Raw genomic sequence first — 6885 nt, 5'->3', positions numbered from 1 at the left:
GAGTCCTTACAACAATTCTGACGGATTATAATATGTCCCCTTCTTTCACAAATGAGGAAACTCAGGCACAGACAGTTACGTAACTAGTTCAGTATCACACGGCTGGCAAGCGATGAACTACTGACCACAGGGCTAAATGTCATAATATTCATCCACAGACCTGTGGAATTTCAATTGTTCAGGAATGCCTTACGTTAGAATAAAACTGTAGTGTGGGAATGGAATTAAAACATAAATTTAAGCAAAAAGGAAAACAATGTGAAATTCCCAAGCAGAACTTGTCTGTATTTTTTTAATTGACTGTGGGCATCATACCTGAGATATGCAGGTTCCACTGGGCGCATTTAAAAGTGATGTGACAATTTACTTAAAAACATTCAGTATTTTCAAAATTGTATTTCCAACTATTGTCAAAGATTGAATTTGTAATTATTCAATCTTATGATGACAACTGCCAAATATCACTTTAAAATTACAAGATACACATGGTTTTAAAATTATGAGATATACATAGGTTATTTAGGGAGTGTGTAATCCAGTTTTTTTTTAATTCCTATGTTATTTCTATTCACTTATGCAGTTGCATTTAAAAGCCTGGTCTATGTCTATATTGTTGTAAGGGAAACTAAGGGAAGATTGTCTTTCCTGCAAATAAAATAAATACACACACACAATTATATGTGCTAAAAATAATAAGAAGAATAGCATCAATGTTGTACCAGAGGGTTTTTGGCTAAATTACTGACCCATATATTATGAAGAAATTATTAAGTCATCATGGTTACATCATCCTCAAACCAGGGGAGTTAAAAAAGAATTTTTTTTTTAAATAACAAATATGATTCTCTCCTTCTGCTACCGTGGATATAATGGCTCTTTAATAAGGAGTCTCTTAGAACTAAGGACTATCATAACGGCTATGGCTACAAAGCCAGCATCACCCTAAAGGAATCAATGAAGACAGTACAGATGGTCATTAAGAATAAAAGGAAACAGCAAATGGGAAAGGGGTATGAAATAATGTTAAGTGAAAAGATTAATTAGTATTTAATTGTCTTTATACTGAAATGCATGTAAATGATCGGGACAAAGAGAAAATGGAGACATGAAAAGTTTTTTTAAAGAAATGGACTCTGAGGGGATTTTTAAGTATTTTTCTTTACTATTGTATGATAGATGAGACCTAAATAAAATCAAGAGGAAATCAGGAACATTAAGGATAGCTTCGAATGGTTAACATAGGTCCCCCAAGTCAATACACAGATGTAGGCGAGTAAGACCAGAGCGGGAAAAACACACCTCTCGGTTGGGTCTAACCACTCCTGCGCCTGCGCCTTCTTCTCTCTCCCTAACCAGCCCCAGGAGCCTCTGCCCCTGCCTGGTGAAGCACCGGCTCTCCCCGTGTGGCAGGCACCACTGTCTGGTTGACCCAACACACATTTCTAACGCTGTTCATCCATCCCCACCTCAACCAAAGAGGTTTCCCCCTTCCCTGGAAGATAGCGGCCACATGCCGCAGAGCGACAGAAGCACGTGCAAGAGGAGATCTCCAGGAAGATCCCAGGAACGCCTTTGGTGACTTAGCTTGGTGCTGCTGTAAAGGTAACAGGTGCATCCAGCGCTACTCCTTCCTCCGCATCTTCTGCCTGAAGGACAAATGGGTGCCTGGTGCTGCCGCAGTGACTCTGAGGAAATGAACATCGGCGAACACAGACACCGACCCTGGGATTGTCGAACCACCGGACCAGTGCCACGCTCCCTGCTTGTGGACTTACTGATGTCTAAGTAGAGTAACACCGACTCGTGGAAGGTGCCGTGGCCCAGGTATGATATTACTTGCAACCAGAAGCGTTCCTAACCTACAGCCCTGGTGCTCACTATACCTGGAGATGTCTTAGGTGTAAGGTCCCCTCACAAGCACCGGAGGGTGCAGTGGTGGTGGCCGAGAGGAGGCTGCAAGTTTCGAGGACTTTCAAGAGGAAGCTTCTTCATGTGCTTACGCTTGAGGCACAGCAGGTGGCGAGGTCCGCGGGGGGTGCTGACCACGCATGGCCTTTAAGTTGCCACATCTCTTATTGCAAAAAAACTCAATACATACTTGTGAAGCCAAATGCATTCATTGGCCCTAAACCACATTATGAAAAATGCTGCTTATTTTCAAGCCAAAAATTTCTTTTCCATAGTCTTAGATTAAAAAATAAAGAACATCAAAGTTGCAGATAGAGGGCATGGGAATTTTTTTTTTTTCCAAATAGTTACTGCGAAGCAATGTGTTGGTATATTTTACTTTGTCCACAGCTTGGTTATAATTTTTAATTCTCCCCAACCCATGCAAAAACTTTAAGGATAATTACACTCTTTATTTGCTGTAATGAAAATGAAATCTTTGCCATATAGTGATCAGATGGGATTGATGGACAGAAAACAAAAATGAAAATTATATAATTCTAATATTTTATAGTAGTTTTTAAAGCTTTTAAATACATATTTATGACATTGGGTTTCCAACTACACCATACAGTCCTCATTCCGACTATTCTTTGACTACCAAGTAAATATGCATTAGGTGCGATTTTAAGCACTCATATAAACTTATATGAACTTACATAAACTTATATTAACTCATATAAAACTATGAACTCAGCTTATCTGGTTTATCAAGCCAATCTAGACTAGGTGCTCAGGAATGTGCTTAAATATAGGGAATAGGAAATTTATTCATTAGACCTCACTAGAATCCCAAAGTAATATATTCATTATGCCAGAGATATTTAATGTACTGGGTCAAATGATGTTCACCACAATGCTGAAGCGCTATGTTACCTTTATAACCCAGGTGTTAATTCTCATGACATAAAGGGCCATGAGTGAGTCACCAACACTGTAAAGAGCGTCGCCACCTTTGGCCTCTAACCTCCCCCTACACCATCCCCCGAGCTTCCCGCCCTATGTCTCCATTCACACCGGAGACTAAGTCTCCCTTCCTCACTGGGAGATGCCACCATAGAGCCTGAGAAATCTCCTCAGACCAAACACGATGTCTCCCCCAGGCCACTAGCCTCCTGCTTGAAGCTGCTCCTAAATCCAGCCTCCCCTTCACCCCTCCACCTACTTCAAGCCCAAAGAAGTGAAAATAGAATCCCTTGTCCAGCGTGAGCGGGCCTCTCCACGGGAATCATTCTCTCTGACAGGGCGCACACCATGTCAACCAAGGTGGTGACAGTGATTTAATTTTCTTCTTATTCCCTCCTCTCAGTTTTTATTCTCTGTCAGCTGCTACGTCCCAAAGCCTTGTCTGGTTAGTTTTCTTTGTCCTTCTCCAAGCCTCATAAATAGCCAGGGTTTGATGCACAGTCATTGAATAATGGATACTTTAAAGTATTACAAATCTTTGGAAGGCTCAAAGTGTCCTTACTCTTCTTCCATTCCACTTGGTCAAAGGCTTTTTTCTTGTGTTTCAAAAATGCGTGAGTCCGATAGCACAGTATTTTATAATGCACAAAATACACATTCGTTCCATACATAGGGTATCAGCAGCCCACTTACAGCTCCACCTTCCTGTTCATACCCACTGTTTCCCGGCTAAACAAATAAGCATTTATCTAGGACTCATACTTCACACTTAATTGACTTAGAAAATCCTTGGAAAGAATGACAAGTAATGATGCAGTTACCAAAGGGCAAACTGTGTGTGAATGTGTGTGCGCACGCGTGCCTTTGTGCACATTTCAAGTGTCTAATTTGTACAAACAGGTTCCTGATTTTCTGGCAAAGGTGTTTTCCATGAGAAATAACACAATCCTTGCACAGGTAAAATGAATAGTTGCAAAGGCAACACTTTTGGATTATAACTTTAGTCTGTGTTGTCCTCTGAAGCTCGTCCCCCTTCACTGATTACACTCTTTTCTGGCATTTGAGAAAAGGCCATGTCTTGGAGTTAAAATCTACTCACCAGCTTCATTTCCCAAGTGATAGGCCTTAAGTGCCGAGTTCCTGCCCCACCTCTTCTACAACTCCCTTTTTCAAGGACTTGAGCATTTTATAGACTTGTAAAGAATCTATTCTATCTGATGATGATGTGCATCAGTCATACACCTGAAGTTCTGTTCATTCCACACTCCATCTTATCTCTTTTTTTATGACTCTATTTTATGGTCTTTGGGATTATTGAATCATAAACTTAAGGGGGAAAAAATGTTCCATTTAAAAAAATATTTCATACTATTTGGGGGTTACACCCTTATTTTGAATCTTCATAACATATTGAATACCAATTATTTAAAATGTCTGTGCGTTGTATCACATGGCATTGACAAATTTCAACTTCTCTTGCGTTCCTCCCACCACTACACAGCCTCCATGAGGTCAGCAACTTCTATACTCAATCCTATATAAGCTTAGCACCTAAAATAATGTCTAGCTCATCACAGGTGGTCAATAATGTTTGTAAAATAAAAGTCTGAAAGTTTATTGTTGAAAATATCGACACATGAAACATTCTGTTTCTCTATATTCCTCCCACTACTCTTCTTATAAGTCTTCTCTTCATCTTCCCATGATCTCCTAAATCAGCTGTGGTCATCTCTAATGTTTATTTCTTACTTCTGTGATCTTCATCTATAGTAAGTAATACATGTCATTAGAATTAATGACTTTAACTTTACACTGTTAGCAATCTAATATCTATATTTCCAACACTGATCTCTCACCCTGTATCTGCAGTCTTATATCTCTAATTGCATGTAAGGCACTACTGATTTAAAGCACTTATACCTCTTTTTACCAAAGTTGTGTCTACTTACCTAGTTCTAGTCTATCAATAGCATAATCCAAGTCAGCCTGGCTTGGAAATCTGCAGCTATCTTCTACCAGGCTGCATCTGATGCCCTATAGCCAACCAGGTAACATGATCAGTTCAGTATTAATTTTAAAAGCCTCCTAAGTCCAGGCCCTTCTCTTTGTCTCCATCACCATATACCAACACTGACCTTCATTCTCTTTTATCTGGACAACAGCATTAGCCCCTCAGTTTCTCTTCCTCCAGTTTTTCTTCCCTCCAAAATCCTGTATACCCAATACTTGACAGCATGTCCAACCAATACTAGGAGTCAGTACTATTTGCTCCATGAATGAATGAAAGAATGGATTCATGGGAAAATGCTCAATGTGCCTTAGCTATTCAGTCCCAAATACATCTCACCTCAGAATTCTAATCTGTCTGTAATCCGACTCTAAATTTTGTCTCCTGCTTCCAAGTTACCCACTCTCTCTGTTAGCTTTCCCTGTGCAGGCCAGAATCGAGTTTCTCTAACAAAGAAGCATGGCTCTCTTTATTCACACATGCAAACTTTGCCTTGAATAGATGTCATGAATGACGTATGCCCCTCATTAGTAGCCCATCTTCTTCCGATTCCTCTATCATCCCCTAGACAATAGCGATAAATTCTGCCATTCCGATTTGCGCGGTCACTTCACTATTTCTTACACAAATGCTTTTCTCCCTCAGCTAGATTTACATGATCCTATAAGATGGACACTATATCTTAAGGTCTTTGCTTGACTGACTATAATGGTTTAAAGGACTAGGCATTTCTTTAAGTCTCCACATACTTCATTTTACCTTTATATACTTCCTGTAATAATAGAAAGGAGACAGATTTTAAAGGCAGAACAAAATCTACACATAACAGCCTCTCAAGAGGACCTTTATAAGTAGAGCTTCCTAACTGCTTACATTTATCACTATGAAATTGGGGAAAAAAAAGAAAAAATAAATCAGAAGCTGAAACTTTTACTTTTCTATTATTCCTTCCTGAAATGCCAAAATTGACTTAATAATTCTGTTTATTAGCAGTCAGTTGAAATGGGAAAAATATATATATAAACTTACTCCTGTTCTTATATAATAAATGTCTAGAGAAATTTATTTAATTTGATGGTTTTCTATATACTTAAGAATAACAAATCTCTACAACCTAGCTTTTAAAAGCGTCTAGTAATAAGTAATGTCAAAAGAAAGACAATAAACAGAGATAGAAATCAGATATCAAAGAAAGTACCGTATAATTTTATTAAGGATACTGGTTCCTGCAACCCAAAAGTTGAAAATGCTCTTATCAGATAAGTTTCAGAGATAAAAAGAATGACTGAAGAATAGAGTTTATTTTTGACCCTCCAAAGACTAGCAGGCATTTAGTAAAGTATTAAAAATAATAAAGGAAATAACTCACATTTTTTGGCCTCAGGAAATACACCCTGCTGTTTATGGAAATAATTCCCCAATCTTTACCCTGTTTTTTTCTGATAATTATTTCAGCATTCATTTGACTTTGGTGGTTAATAATAAAATAAGAGTTTTTGAGGAAAAATCTCAACTTAAACACTAATATGTGAATGGAGCCACCACCGCCAGGCTATTGTAGGAGATGAACCGTGTATCTCCTCCTTCCCCCGAATTCTGGTGCTCACTGTTGGTGATAATACATTTCCAGTTTGATCTTACATCTCTTCCCCAGAAAACTGATTCTCCAATAAGGCCAATCCACCCAGTATTTTATAATTACTCCTCATACACACTTGACTATACACTTTAGTGTGAACCATTTCTGTTTATGGTCTCTCGCCTATCTACCTGTCCAAATTTCACCCATCCTTCAAGGTCCACTCAAGGCCTACCCCTTCTGCGGAGCACCCCCATCACGTCAGAGCCCCGGGCAACACTGCAGAGCTGTAACATGCATGCAGATGGTATGGCTATGTCTTCTCTCCTCCAGAAGGTTTGCATGTCCTGGGAAATGCTTCCAGTTTTATTTCAAAAGACAAGTGATTTGGGCCAAAAACAGGAACCTACCTTGTTTAAAATGCCTCGCTATTCCTCCAATTCCA

The sequence above is a fragment of the Manis pentadactyla genome, chromosome 17 (assembly GCF_030020395.1).
Source record: "Manis pentadactyla isolate mManPen7 chromosome 17, mManPen7.hap1, whole genome shotgun sequence".
Classification (NCBI taxonomy): Eukaryota; Metazoa; Chordata; class Mammalia; order Pholidota; family Manidae; genus Manis; species Manis pentadactyla.
Note: the sequence above shows the minus strand (reverse complement) of the source record.